Below are 16,509 nucleotides of genomic sequence, written 5' to 3' on the forward strand. Positions count from 1 at the left end.
AGATGCTATGAAATTATAATGGAGAGTGTTGCTGGAAGGAAAGATGACAGGGAAAACCGGAGTATCCTCAGAAAAACCTGTCCCGCCTCCGCTTTGGCCAGCACAAATCTCACATGGACTGACCGGGATTTGAACCACGGTATCCAGCGGTGAGAGGCCGACGCGCTGCCGTCTGAGCCACGGAGGCTTCATAATAATAATAATAATAATAATAATAATAATAATAATAATAATAATAATAATAATAATAATAATAATAATAATAATAATAAGGGTGTTTCTGGACACATTGGCAGGGCCAATAACGAAAACGTACAGGAAGTTTTAAATTTAAAAAGTAGGATACTCAATGATTTGTTCGACATTCTACGTGGAGAACAATTCACACTCGAGACGCGAGATGACGGTGATTTAGTAACCAGTGATAATGGATATTTTAAGTATATTTTTTTTCGAAAAAGAAACAGAAACATGGCTGCTTTAATATTTACACTTTTTATGATGAATGGAGTATATTATCGTTGCGCCTCGAAATGCCGTTATGTGACAATGCTGAGGAAAGTAATACTGACCAGCAGCTCATGTATCACTGAGAACGAAAAATTCGTTGAACCAGTTCATGCAACAGTGAACCTTTAGATGACAGAACCTTTCTGGTCAGAGTAGATGACAGAACCTTTCTGGTCAGAGTTCTAACCTGAAATATTATCACATAGCGGGTTTTCTAGGCGCAACGACGATGTTAAGACATATTATTATTTGCTTTACGTCGCGCTGACACAATAGGTCTTATGGCGGAGCAAGACATATTTTTAGGGCATCTTTTCCTCTTAAGAACAATTTTGTTTATTTTTCTCATTATGAGGGCATTTTAGTTTAATTTCGTCCAGAAATCCTCATTAACGTAATCATTTTTGTTCTCTTTATTTTGTTACTTTTATTGATATTATATTTACCATAAGCATTCTTCAGCTTATCCCAGCTGTTTCTGGAACCGCTGGAGTCACACAGGCTCATTTTGTGTTTTGAACAGGGGTATTAAGAGACGCCATATGAAGTTTGAGATGAAAATCTTAACCCGGAATCGACCGGGATTCGAACATCAGCCTTCCGGGTAGAATGTCAGGAGTTAAGCTAATTGATGTCGACTGCACCACACACAACGTGTAATTCGCATCGTAACATTAACTTCTAACGGAAGACATTGGCCACAGGAAACAGTGAAAAGTTTATTTTTGGGTAGTAGGAGAGACATCAGATCGACTTTTTCTTTTACAATTTGCTTTACGTCGCACTGCCAATGGGATAGGAAAGTAGGAAAGGGCTAGGAGTGGGAAGGAAGTGGCCTTGGCCTTGATTAAGGTACAGCCCCAGCATTTGTCTGGTGTGAAAAATGAAAACCCCGGAAAACTATCTTCTGGGCTGTCGACAGTGGGGTTCGAACCCAGTATCTCCCGAATGCAAGCTCACATCTGCGCGACCCTAATCGCACGGCCAACTCGCTCGGCCCGACCCTAGTATAGTACAAGAGGTACACATTTCCCTAAACGGTCACACTCAGAATTCACAAAATGTTCAAAGGAGACCATGAGCAGCGAATGAAGAATTTGTCACTGCCCTGATCACACATGTTCGCTTCATCTGAATCAAACGGAACTAGCTCAGTACAGTATACCGTTAGGGATGGTCAATGGCGTATATTTGCGTATATAGTATATGTACTCGTGATTATAAGTGATTTCATGGAATGTGAGGACAAATTCTACACATATATCGCATGGTTATAAGTGATTTGATAGAAACTGAGGGCGTCCTTATAGAAGTATTATTCATCATCATCATCTGTTTACCCTCCAGGGTCGGTTTTTCCCTCGGACACAGCGAGGGATCCCACCTCTACCACTTCAAGGGCAGTGTCCCGGAGCTTCAGACACTTGGTCGGGGATACAACTGGGGAGAATGACCAGTACCTTGCCCAGGCGGCCTCACCTGCTATGCTGAACAGGGGCCTTGTGGAGGGATGGGAAGATTGGAAGGGATAGGCAAGGAAGAGGGAAGGAAGCGGCCGTGGCCTTATGTTAGGTACCATCCCGGCATTCGCCTGGAGGAGAAGTGGGAAACCACAGAAAACCACTTCCAGGATGGCTGAGGTGGGAATCGAACCCACCTATACTCAGTTGACCTCCCGAGGCTGAGTGGACCCCGTTCCAGCCCTCATACCACTTTTCAAATTTCGTGGCAGAGCCGGGAATTGAACCCGGGCCTCCGGGGGTGGCAGCTAATCACGCTAATCACTACACCACAGAGGCGGACATAAAAGTATTATTAAATTGTTTTATTTTTTCAGGTATGTTGTAGGGTTTTCATGTACCATGTTGACAATATTTCGGTCAGTACGTTTACTTCCATGTTATCACTGGCTTTAGTCACTGATTCCACCTGTATGGTGTCAATCCGTCCCAGCTGTTTCGGTTACAAACTCTTCGGAGCATGATGCCTCTACTGTAGATAGATCTTCCAATACGGGAAATGAATCTTCAAATAAAATAGAACTCGAATCAAACGGATTTTCATCAGGCTCAAATTGATCTTTCAGTGCAGCTATAATGTTAAGATTTCTTTCGTCAGTGTTTGAATTATGAGTTCAACCAACAGTTAGTGAACACCTAATCTGAAATTATGGAGTAATTACCATTAATATTTATATTTGTACTAAATAATAAATATCTTAGATACCGGTATGCATTTAATATAAGCCTGCTGAATAATAAATACAGATTGTTTTTCGTTACCGAACTCGATAGCTGCAGTCGCTTAAGTGCGGCCAGTATCCAGTATTCAGGAGATAGTAGGTTAGAACCCCACTGTCGGCAGCCCTGAAGATGGTTTTCCGTGGTTTCCCATTTTCACACCAGGCAAATGCTGGGGCTGTACCTTAATTAAGGCCACGGCTGCTTCCTTCCTACTCCTAGTGCGACGTAAAGCAACTAGCAAGAAAAGAAATATTTTTCGTTGATTTTTTAATGTTATTATATCTTTTAACCGGTGACGTGAGGTCTCATAGACACCCAATAAACATAAAACATCTGGACATCTTTAATTAAAAATCTCGCATGGAGCTGTAGTTTATGTTACCTTCTTATCTGTGGACTTCACGTCAGCAGTTACGAGAGTATTTTTATCAATGCATGTTGCGTGTTCAGTGTAAGTAAAACATCTCAAATGACTAGCCCGTTGCAGTTATTAAGAAATACAAATCCTCAGTTCAAGGAGTTCATTAGGGAACTGCGAATGAAAAATTTACTGGTATGGCTATTTTCTTTTGACTATTGGAGATTGCAGGTTGTAACGCAGTCGTGTTGTTCAAGTTGTGTCATGCACATTTTCCATTTTTATTAGTATTATTTTTATTTACGCTTATGTTCTGGATCAGTGAAAAGCGATCTGTTTAGTAATTGCAGTGTATTTGTATAATTTGACTGACGATAACGATCAAGGTGAAATTTAAGGCGATATCTGCGTACTGTGAAAAAGAAAGAGGGAAAAACTAATTTTTGCATTATTGGATCAGATATATTCATATTATGAGAGTTTATTACATGCTGAATGAGATTGATTGAAATGTCTGTGTACATGTTTGCCAACCAGTTCTCACTATAGCAAACTTCTGCTAGGGAAATAACGTGACTTTACTACCAATATAGTCTACTCATGACTAGTACGAATTTCCCAAGCTGTTTACGACGTTGCCAAGCGAAATTCTATGATGATGGATCAAAGTTGATCCGGATCATGAGATCTGAGATCAACGTTTAACAACACAACGGACACCTGGGAAAGGATCATTTTCTGATCTCGGATCAGTTATGTTTATACAACCGGCCCTGAGGCCTTTAATGATGGCATAATTCATGATAGCATTTTGATTTCGCGTTTTGTGATTCAGAGTGCACTGCTGTAAATTTCTTCGGCGCCATCTTTGGCGTCTGCTGGTGACAGAGCCTCGGGTTATCAACAGCTTCTTAGTATATCACTGACAGAAGACGTCTCTTTGTGCTGTTGAGCATGTTTATGTCTTCGTACCATTTATTTATTTATTTATTTATTTATTTATTTATTTATTTATTTATTTACTTATTTATTTATTTATTTATTTATTTATAGAAATTTAATAGATCTCTTCTGAAGTAAACTCACATTTGTGCACAGCAATTTAGCGATATGGTGTCCTCGATCCTCCTCTGTATGTTCTCTGCACGGCGTGTGACCTTAATCTGATTTGTATCTAGTACCTCAGGTTCTTCTGGAGTTGTGTTACATGGGCAAACAAAAGAGTGCTGCGTAGAGTAGCAATTAAGCGCGACTGTTTGTGCAAAACATAGCCCGGCTCCTAACTAAACGGTCAGCGTCGATGTCTTCAGTTCAGAGAGTTCTGGGCTTGATTGCCGGCTGGCTCTGGTTTTGTTCCTCTGACTCAGCGACTGTGTATTTGTCGTTGTTTAATATACACACAACAGACCATGCCACGCCACCAATCACCACAGAAACATGTAACAGTGAATACATCCCTCAACGTAGGGTTGGCGTAAGGAAGAGCATCCGACAGTAAAATAGAGTCAGTCCACGTATTCGATACAGTTCATATCTGCAATCCCACCAGGGTGTGCGAAGAACGTCAGAAAAGAAGAATATGTAAATAAAGCATCCGTATTTGCACGACTACCCTGATTCCAAGCCCCAAGCCACTACATCCCTTTAAGGGCCTTGGCCTACCAAGCGACCGCTGCTCAGCCCGAAGGCCTGCAGATTACAAGGTGTTGTATGGTCAGCACGACGAATTCCCGGCCGTTATTCTTGGCTTTCTAGACCGGAGCCGCCATCTCACCGTGAGATAGCTCCTCAGTTCAAACCACGTAGGCTGAGAGGACCTCGAACCAGCCCCTTAAGCCCGAAGGCCTGCAGATTACAAGGTGTTGTATGGTCAGCACGACGAATTCCCGGCCGTTATTCTTGGCTTTCTAGACCGGAGCCGCCATCTCACCGTGAGATAGCTCCTCAGTTCAAACCACGTAGGCTGAGAGGACCTCGAACCAGCCCCTTAAGTCTAGGTAAAAATCCCTGACATGGCCGGGAATCGAACCCGAGGCCTCCGGGTAAGAGGCAGGCACGCTACCTCTACACCACGGGGCTGGCACCCTGATTCCACCCCACCTTTATTCAGAACTACCGTACTTCATTTTCTGAGTGGAGAGAGTCTTTGAAATAATAAATAAGGCTTGTTAGCCAAAAATTCAATTTTTAATTGTCAGAGCACATTTTAGAATTCTCATCCTTTGTGGCCGCAAACGGCTCATATTCTCGAAGAAGATCACGTACATCTGTCTTTCGTTTATAAAATTAAATGAATCCATCATTTGACTGACTTGACATAACAACAGTGGGCTCTTTGAAAAGTATAAGGCATTCGAAGTTAAGAAAACAGTTTTGCTCTTATGGACCTACAAGGAGAGAACACACCCCTCTTAGACATCCATAATTCTTCGTGATTAAGGACTATTATAATATACTTTATATTGTATTATGAAGGAAAGAAAACGGACGCAGCATTTATTTGCTCGTGAGTTATTAAAATAACAAATTAACATTCTCTATTTTATAAGTACATTCTCAGGGAGGAAGCATAATAGCGGGAACAGCCATCGCTTTGTTGCCTTAATTCATTTTCCTTCTGAGTTGCACTGGTACATGTAACGCCTAATCCGTTACTCTGTGAATCGCGGGCAGATTATCACTATTGAAGAGAAATTATCTATTTATTTGTGTGTGAGATGTAATATTCTTGTTTGTACAGCAGTTGTTAGTGAAGATTTTGATGATGTGGTGTGCAGCGATACTTTAAAACATGACTTGTTCTGATACAGAAATTGGTTATGATTTGTATCTGTGGTTGTTTCCTAAGCGCATTTTGTTTTTGCCACCGCATTACCGTATTGCTGTGAAAACCATAATGAGCCTCCTCTAAATCTACAGTCCCCTAAAGTTCCTAAAAAGAATTTGCAGCTTAGCTTATTCCTCCTTTTATATTGAACTTAAGTACCGAGTTTCACAAATTTATGTGTGGCCGTTTTACCATATTGTTGTAAAAACCAAAATGAGCCCCCTCTAGAAAACCCGTCCCCTTGAGCCGTAAAATAGATTTCAGCTGTTTCTTCCCCCTTTTGTCTTGAAATTAAATACCGAATGTCACTAATCTACATATAAAAAAAACTTGCCTGACTGACTGACTGACTGACTGACTGACTGACTGACTGACTGACTGATTCATCATCGCCGAGCCAAAACTACTGGACATAAAGAAATGAAATTTTGGGGATACATTCATATTAACATGTAGGTGCTCGCTAAGGGAAGAATTTTGGATATTCCTTCGTTAAGGGGGATAAAAGGGGGGGGGGTGAATTATTAAAATGAGTGTATCTATATCTGAAATCTTTAAAGGTTTACAAACGTAAAAATTGACATTTAGAATCTTCTTTAAAAATAAAGGAACATGTAGTTTTTTTTGTTTTCAGAAAACCCCAATAGGAGGGGTGGATAAGGGTGAAAAAAGGTTTCAATGCCTTTAATGAGGCTATTTATATTTCACAAACTCAAGATATTACAGACCTGAAATTAGGTATTTGGGATCTCCTTTAAAAATAAAGAAACAGGTAGTTCTTTTTTTCAGAAAATCCAAATAATGGGGAGGGGGGGAAAACAGGGGTGAATTTTGAAAATGAGTGTATCTATATCTCATAACTTTAAAAATCTCCTTTAAAAATAAAGAAATACGAAAGTTTTTGTTTTCGTAAAATCCCAATAGGAGGGGTGAAAAGGGTGAAAAAAAGGTTGATTTCCTTTAATGAGGATACTTATATCTCAGAAACTGAAGATATAACAGACCTGAAAATTGGTATTTAGGATCTCCTTCAAAAATAAAGAAACACGTATTTTTTGTTTTGTGGAAAATCCAATTAATGGGAGGGTGAAAAGGGGGTGAATTTTTAAAATGAGTGTATGTATATCTCAAAACTTTGAAAGTTTACAGATGTAAAATTTGGTATTTAGAATCTCCTTTAAAAATAAAGGAACACGTATTTTTTTGTTTTCGGAAAATCCCAATTGGAGGGGTGAAACGGGGTGAAAAAGTGGTTGAATGCCTTTAATGAGGATACTTATATCTCTGAAACTGAAGATACTACATACCTGAAAATTGGTATTTTGGATCCCCTTCAAAAATAAAGAGAAATGTATCTTTTTTGTTTTTGAAAAATCCAATTAATGCGGGGTGAAAAGGGGTGAATTTTTTTTTTGCTATGGGCTTTACGTCGCACCGACACAGATAGTTCTTATGGCGACGATGGGATAGGAAAGGCCTAGGGGTTGGAAGGACGCGGCCTTGGCCTTAATTAAGGTACAGCCCCAGCATTTGCCTGGTGTGAAAATGGGAAACCACGGAAAACCATTTTCAGGGCTGCCGATAGTGGGATTCGAACCTACTATCTCCCGGATGCAAGCTCACTGCCGCGCGCCTCTACGCGCACGGCCAAATCGCCCGGTGGGGTGAATTTTGAAAATGAGTGTATCTATATCTCAAAACTTTTAAAGTTTACAGATGTAAAAATTGGTATTTAACACCTCCCTTAAAAATAAAAAACACGTATTATTTTGTTTTCGGAAAATCCCAATAGGAAGGGTGAAAAAGGGTGAAAAAGTGGTTGGAATGCCTTTAATGAGGATACTTATATCTCAGAAATTGAAGATATTACAGACCTGAAGATTGGTATTTGGGATCTTCTTTAAAAATAAAGAAACACGTATTTTTTGTTTTTGGAAAATCCAATTAATGGGGGGGTTGAAAAGAAGGGTGAATTTTTAAAATGAGTGTATATATATATCTCAAAACTTTTAAAGTGTACAGATGTAAAAATTGGTATTTGGAATCCCCTTTTAAAATAAAGAAACACAATATATATTTTGTTTTCGGAAAATCCCAATAGGAGGGCTGAAAAAGTGTGAAAAATGGGTTGAATGCCTTAAATGAGGATACTTATATCCCAGAAGCAGAAAATATTACAGACCTGAAAATTGATATTTGGGATCTCCTTTAAAAATAGAGAAAATTTACTTTTTGTTTTTGGAAAATCCAATTAATGGAGGGGGTGAAAAGGGGGGTGAATTTTTAAAATGAGTGTATATATAAATCAAAACTTTCAAAGTGTACAGATGTAAAAATTGGTATCTAGTACCCCCTTTAAAAATGAACACAATATATATTTTGTTTTCGGAAAATCCCAATAGGAGGGGTGAAAAAGGGTGAAAAAGGGGTTGAATGCCTTAAATGAGGATTTTTGTATATCAGAAACAGAAAATGTTACAGACCTGAAAATTGTTATTTGGGATCCCCTTTGAAAATAAGGAAACAGTTATTTTTTGTTTTTGGAAAAAACAATTATTGGGGGTTAAACAGGAGTGACAAATTGGGGTGAATTTTTAGAAAGACTTTACCTACAGTATATATCAGGAACGTAAAATGTTACAGATATAAAAATTGGTATTTGGAATCTCCTGTAAATGTGAAGAAACATAGGTGACTTATTTCTGGAAACTCCACTTAAGGGGAACTAAAAAGGGGCTGAAATTTTAAAATGAGCATTTCTACAGTATATCTCAAAAACTTAACATGTTCCCGAAGTGAAAAGTAGTATTTTTGATCTGTATAAAAATAAAGATATGTATTTTTTGTTTTCTGAAAAACCACTTGGGTGAGGGGTAAAAGTGACTGAAAATGGAATTGAATTATTTTAATGAGGATACTGATATCTAAAAAGCTGAAGATGTTACGGACGTGAAATTTGGTACTTGGAATCTCCTTTATAAATAAAGGAATACGTATTTTTTGTTTTCAGAAATCCACCTAAAGGGATGAGGGAAATTGAAAAATTATTTCAATTATTTGAATGAGGATGCTATTATCTCAAAAATGAAAGATATTCAGACTTGAAAATTGATATTTTGATTTTCCTTTAAACACAAAGAAAAAGGTTTTTGGGGGAAATCATCTTGGGGTGAAGGTGAAAAAGAGTTGAATTCCTTTTATGAGGACACATATCTCAAAAACTGAAGATGTTAGAGTCGTGATAATTGGTATTTATGAGATCCTTACTATTAAAGAAACAAGTATTTTTAACGGGAAATTCACTAGGGGGGGGGGGGTGAAAGCAAGTGAAGAAAGTGAATATTTTTATGGGATACTTTTATCTCAGAACTGAAGGTAACAGACGTGAACATTGGTATTTGAAATCTCCTTTAAACGTAAGGAAACATGCCTTTGCGGGGGGGGGGGGGGGGTTAATCAACTTCACGGCGTTGGGGTGAAAAGTTGTTGAGACCAATTGATTTTACTGTTCATAATGTATTTATTCTGATCATGAACTGATCATTTTTAATCGTCAAAATGTGCGGACCGCGCTGGAAACGGGTCCTGGCCGTGTAATGACTAAGATTGCAGTCCGGCCGCGGGTTCAGTACCGCCAAGGCACCCAAGACGACACCACGCCAGATCTTCTCAAGGATTTGATCCTCATTAAAAATGCTTATAGGAAAAGATGGCAATGATTTAGGGACCCAACTGACCGGGTGGAATACTTGGAACTAGCCCGGGAAGTACGAAATCGATTGCTGGAAGGAAAGATTGAAAAATGGGAGGAACTTTGCCGTAATCTCTCAGAAAACGAGTTAGATCGCGAATTTCGGCGGATTGTATATAAAACGTTAAGCATTCAATTATAAATTTCATTATAATACCGTAGCGAAGCACGGGTATCTTGCTAGTATGGTATATACCGCAATTTCCCAGTGGTTCTGTTGAGCAGAGCCGTTCAATACGACAACCTTGTTGTCATAAGAGCAATACTGCTTTCCTAACACGGAATGACCTCATACAGGTACCCTCACTTATGCTTCGAGGCGGGAATTACGAACGTTTTATGAACAGGCAACGAGGGAATCAGTGTGCTAAAGACAAATAGAAGGCGTTCTTAGAAGCTGTCTTGTTTTCTACCGTTATGTGAATAGTAGATGGTTTATATGGAGTGAAAATATACGTATTCTTGAAATATGCACTTTTGTTCATGTTTTGTCTATGGTATATGTGGTTATGTGTTGGATTCTTTCCTCTTCACATTAATCCTTTAGATTCCAAATACGGTTGAAACTAGTTTATAAGTAACCCAGTTGTACGTAATTCAGATGTGTGCGTAGTTTTACGCAAGTCCCGACAAATACGCCATTTAACTGCATATACTCACAAAAAGGCAACGGGGAAAACAATACGCTTCCGTGCAACCATACCCTCCTCACTCACCTTGCTTCTCCAAATGGAATGCTTGTCGCCGATACGTTACTTCTCTTATATCGCACGAGGTTCAACCACGGCAGTCTTGCAAATCATCTCTACCGCATAGGAGTCCTAAACTCCCCTTACTGTTCCTGTGACCGTCAAGCAGTCGCTAAACTCAACCATATCTTCTTCTCGTGCCATCTTTATAATGTGCAGTGGAAAAAATTAATAACAACTTTACTTTCAGTGAACTTGCCACTACAACTCAAAATACATGTTATCATCCCAGCAACCAGAGATGTATACTGCAATTGCCACATTCTTAAAAGACACCGAATTAAGACTATAAAGTTTGACGTTCTACAACATCGGATAAAATAACCAAACATGCTACAGTTGCAGTGCTTAAATTTCTTCTCTCTGTGTGTGTGTGTCTTCTGTAAGGACTCAGAACTATTGAAACTACGAAATACAAGTACAATGTTATGCAAGATTCATATGTGTATACTAGCAAGATACCCGTGCTTCGCTACGGTATTATACTGAAATTTAGAATTGAATGCTTATTTTTTTAATATATAATCCGCCGAAATTTGCGATCGGATTTGTTTTCTAATAGATTACGGTAAGTCTCCTCCCATTTTTCAATCTTTCTTTAAAGCAATCGATTTCGTGCTTCCCGGGCTAGGTCCAGGTATTCCACGCGGTCAGTTGGGTCCCTAAATCTTTGCCATCTTTTCCTATAAGCATTTTTAAATCCTGAAGGAGATCCGGCGTGGTGTCTTCTTGGGTGCCTTGGCGGTACTGAACCCGCGGCTGGACTGTATTCGTAGTCATTACCAGGCCAGGACCCGTTTCCAGCGTGGTCCGCATAATTTGACGACGGTCCAGAACATTATTATTATTATTATTATTATTATTATTATTATTATTATTATTATTATTATTATTATTATTATTATTATTATTATTATTATTATTATTATTATTATTATTATTATTATTATTATATGTTATGGACCCCACAGCAAGATGCAAGACCGCTACTTGGCGGTAAATTACATCTACTGCCATTGTCGTTGTTGTCAATGTGACCAGCACCATTGCCGCGCGTAGGCAAGTGTGCGGGATGTCTGGCGATACGAATGACATATTTCCGTGCATTATTGACCTTATTATAGAGGTGAACAATTGGACGGTCAATCTCATTCCTATTGTTTATTTCAAATTGTTGGAATTTTTATTTATATGCCAGGGGATTCAACTGTAATCTAAGAACGTTCTCCGAAGGAAAAGATGGCTGTTGCTAGTTGTTTTTTACGTCGCACCGACACAGATAGGTCTTACGGCAACGATGGGACAGGAAAGGACTAGGAGTGGGAAGGAAGCGGCCGTGGCCTTAATTAAGGTACAGCCCCAGCATTTGCCTGGTGTGAAAATGGGAAACCACGGAAAACCATTTTCAGGGCTGCCGACAGTGGGGTTCGAACCTACTATCTCCCGAATACTGGATACTGGCCGCACTTAAGCGACTGCAGCTATCGAGCTCGGTGATGGCTGTTGAACTCGAACCCAGCAAATATTAAAAATGATCGGTTTATGATCAGAATAAGTATATCAAAAATCTAAAGCCTGTTTCCAGTCATTTGACAGGGTCAGGAATGGAATGAATAAAGCCCCATCTAGCAGCGGGCTATGATCGATGAATGACAAATGAAATGAAATATTGGACAGTGTTGCTGGAATGAACGATGACAGGGAAAACCAGAGTATCCGGAGAAAAACCTGCCCCGCCTCCGTTTTGTCCAGCACGAATGTCACATGGAGTGACCGGGATTTGAACCACGGAACCCAGCTGTGAGAGGCCGGCGCTCTGCCGCCTGAGCAACGGAGGCTCCTTATAAGTACATTATGAACAATAAAATCAATTGGTCTCACCTCCTTTTACACCCCACCACCGTTAAGTTTATATCCCCCCCCCCACAAAGAAATTAAAAGAGAGCGTGTTTCTTTATGTTTAAAGGAGATTCCAAACACAAATTTTCACGTCTAATACCTTCAGGTTTGAGATATAAGTATCCCCATAAAAATAATTAACTTTCTTTCACTTCCTTTCACACTCCTCCCCCCCCCCCCAAGTGAATTTTCCGGCAAAAATTACTTGTTTCTTTAAAAGTAAAGGATCTTCTAAATACCAATTATCACGACTCGAACTTCTTCAGTTTTTGATTTGTGTGTCCTCGTGAAAGGAATTCAACTCCTTTTCACTCCCGCCCCGCAAGATGGTCCCCCCCCCCAAAACGCGTTTTCTTTGTTTTTACAGGAAATCCAAATACCAATGTTCACGTCTGCAACAACTTTATTTTTATTAGATGTATGTGTTCTCATACAATTAAGTCATTTAATTTTTCAATTCTTTCACCCGCCCCTTCATTGGATTTTCCGAAAATACGTGTTTCTTTACATTTAAAGCATATTCCAAATATCAAATTTCACGTCTGTAACATCTTCATTTTTGAGATATCAGTAACCTAATTAAAAGAAGTCAACACCATTTTCAATCACTCTATCCCCCCCTCCACCCAGGTGGTATTTCCGAAAACCAAAAATACACATTTCTTTATTTTTAATAGAGATAAAAATACCATTTTTCACTCCTGTTAAGTTTTTTTATATATTCTGTAGAAATTCTCATTTTAAAATTTCACCCCTTTTTATTTCCCCTTAAGGGGAGTTTCCAAAAACAAATCAATGTTTCTCTACATTTACAGGAAATTCCAAATACCCACATTTTACGTCTGTAACATTTTACTTTTCTCAGATATTCTGTAGATATAGTCTTTCCAAAAATTCACCCCAATTTGTCTCTCCTATTTAACCGCCATTAATTGGATTTTCCAAAAGCAAAAATAGGTGTTTCTTTATTTTTAAAGGAGTTCCCATATACAAATTTTCAGTTCTGTATTACCTTTACTTTCTGAGGCATATGTATCCTCATTGAAGGCATTCAGCCCTTTTACACCCCTCCTATTGGGATTTACAGAAAACAGAAAAGTACGTGCTTCTTTATTTTTAAAGGAGATTCTAAATACCAATTTTTACATCTATAAACTTTAAACGTTTTGAGATATAGATACACTCATTTTAAAAATTCACCCCCTTTTCAACCCCCCATTAATTGAATTATCCAAAACCTAAAAATACATGTTTCTTTATTCTCAAAGGAGATTGCAAACACCAATTTTCAGGTCTGTAATATCTTCAGGTTCTGAAATATAAGTAGCCACATTAAAGGCATTCAACCCATTTTCACCCATTTCCACCCTTCCTATTGGAATTTTCCGAAAACAAAAAAATACGTGCTTCTTTATTTTTAAAGGAGATTCTAAATAACAAATTTTACATCTATAAACATTAAAGGTTTTGAGATATAGATACACTCATTTTAAAAGTTCACTCCCTTTTCACCTCCCCATTAATTGGATTTTCCAAAAACAAAAAATACCTCTTTCTTTATTTTTAAAGGAGATCCCAAACACCAATTTTGAGAACTGTAATATCTTCAGTTTCTGAGATATAAGTATCCTCATTAAAGGCATTCAACCAATTTTTCACCCCTTTTCACCCCTCCTATTGGGATTTTCCGAAAACAAAAAATACGTGTTTCTTTATTTTTAATGAAGATTCTAAATACCAATTTTTACATCTGTAAACGTTAAAAGTTTTGAGATATAGATACACTCACTTTAAAAATTCACCCCCCTTTTCACCCTCCCATTAATTGGATTTTCCAAAAACAAAAAATACGTGTTTCTTTATTTTTAAAAGTGATTAAAAGACCCAATTTTCAGGTCTGTAATATCTTCATTTTCTGAGATATAAGCACCGGTATCCTGATTAAAGGCATTCAACCCCTTTTTCACTGTTTTTCACCCCTCCTATTGGGATTTTCTGAAAACAAAACAAAAATACGTATTTCCTTATTTTTAAAAAAGATTCTAAATACCAATTTTTACATCTGTAAACTTTTAAAATTTTGAGATATAGATACACTCATTTTAAATCTTCAACCCCCTTTTCACCCCCTTAGCGAAGAAATATCCAAAAATCCTCTCTTAGCGAGCACGTACATCTTAATATGAATGTATTCCCAAAATTTCATTTCTTTATGTCCAGTGGTTTTGGCTCGGCGATGATGAATCAGTGAGTCAGTCAGGACAAGTTCATCATCATCATCATCATCATCATCATCATCATCTGTTTACCCTCCAGGTTCGGTTTTTCCCTCGGACTCAGCGAGGGATACCACCACTAGCGCCTCAAGGACAGTGTCCTGGAGCTTCAGACTCTTGGTCGGGGGATACAACTGGGGAGAATGACCAGTACCTCGCCCAGGCGGCCTCACCTGCTATGCTGAACAGGGGCCTTGCGGGGGATGGGAAAGATTGGAAGGGATAGACAAGGAAGAGGGAAGGAAGCGGCCGTGGCCTTAAGTTAGGTACCATCCCGGCATTTGCCTGGAGGAGAAGTGGGAAACCACGGAAAACCACTTCCAGGATGGCTGAGGTGGGAATCGAACCCACCTCTACTCAGTTGACCTCCCGAGGCTGAGTGGATCCCGTTCCAGCCCTCGTACCACTTTTCAAATTTTCGTGGCAGAGCCGGGAATCGAACCCGGACCTCCGGGGGTGGCAGCTAATCACGCTAACCACTACACCGCAGAGGCGGACCAAGACAAGTTACTTTATATATATAGATGTATTCTAAATGTATATTTACTCTTTGTATTTTGTATTCCAATGTATTTGTAGCTGGCTGTCTGGTCTGGTACCTAAAGCCAACGAAGGAAAAAATGCATATACTATCTCACTGAGTTATGCGTAACGGACTTGCATGTAATTTTTGAAAGAATGATTGAGCTGTGCGTATTTAGGCCTATTTTGGGCTAGGCCCTACTATTTTTCTCACAGTATTCTCCGCGCCAACTATAGTCAGGATACGTATCAACAAAAAGATGCCAAGCGATACAGCGAGAAGTGAGTTGGGCATGCATCAAACAAACACACACGAGTCAAGCGGTTTGACTTTGACAGTGCATGAGAACATTATTGGCCTTGCAGACCTGCGGCGTGTCTCTTCACAGGGTGCAAGTCTAGACTGAAGTGATATCCATATGTCTGTCCGGACAATCACAATGTCTGCCGCCGCTCCACGCCGTTCAGAATCCAGCTGCTGACACTTGCGGGTTATTTTTTTCCATAATGGCCACACGTGCAGGCTCAGGTCAGCCATGTATAGCGCATACTAGGTGTAGACGGAAGTGCGGAGTTTGGACAAATACTTAAGTATGCCAATACCGGACAGGTCTAACTCAGCAGCATTGAGTGGAGTGCGGTTACATCTACTCATCTAGCGTCGAGATATGACGAGCCCAGCAACTGCATACCTGTGTTCGCAACAGCTGAGAGAAATGCGTCTCCACTCTTTGTAAATATTTGTTAAAATAACGGAAATAATTGAACAATCATAATAATTAAGAATGAAATTTTAAAATATGGAATACCTCCTTCATACATCTCCAAACGGACATCATGCTAGTCGTGCCTTTCGCTGTCTTACAATTAAAAGCATTATTCGTTTGAGGACTCACCCACCCTCCGGAAGGAATAGGTATCTACTCTCTCCTCTTCTTTCTGGCCTTTACCCATTTACCTGGGGCAGCACTTTGTATGGACTTAGCCTAGTTTTGCGGCCGGATGCCTTTCCTAACACCAACCCATTGCGTGTTTCTGTGATTGTTTGTCACGTGATATGTTGTATGTATTTGAAGATGTCTATGAAAACGAACACAATCCCGTAGCCCCCGACCTACAGGAATATATAGATACGATTAAAATCTTTGACTCTGTCGGGAATCGTGCCTGGGCCCCTCTGAGAACATTCCTTGATGGTGATGGTGATTATTGTTTTAAGAGGAAGTATAAATGGGCAACCATCGTCCATTGACACTGATCAGAAGGAAAATGGAAGAGGTCAGACATTTCGAAGAATGAAGGTATCGTCAAAGAAATAAAAGTGCCACGAAGCGCTGACAATTCAGTCAAAGCGCTGAATGGGGCAGATAACTT

This window comes from Anabrus simplex, chromosome 2, assembly GCF_040414725.1.
Source record: "Anabrus simplex isolate iqAnaSimp1 chromosome 2, ASM4041472v1, whole genome shotgun sequence".
Lineage (NCBI taxonomy): Eukaryota > Metazoa > Arthropoda > Insecta > Orthoptera > Tettigoniidae > Anabrus > Anabrus simplex.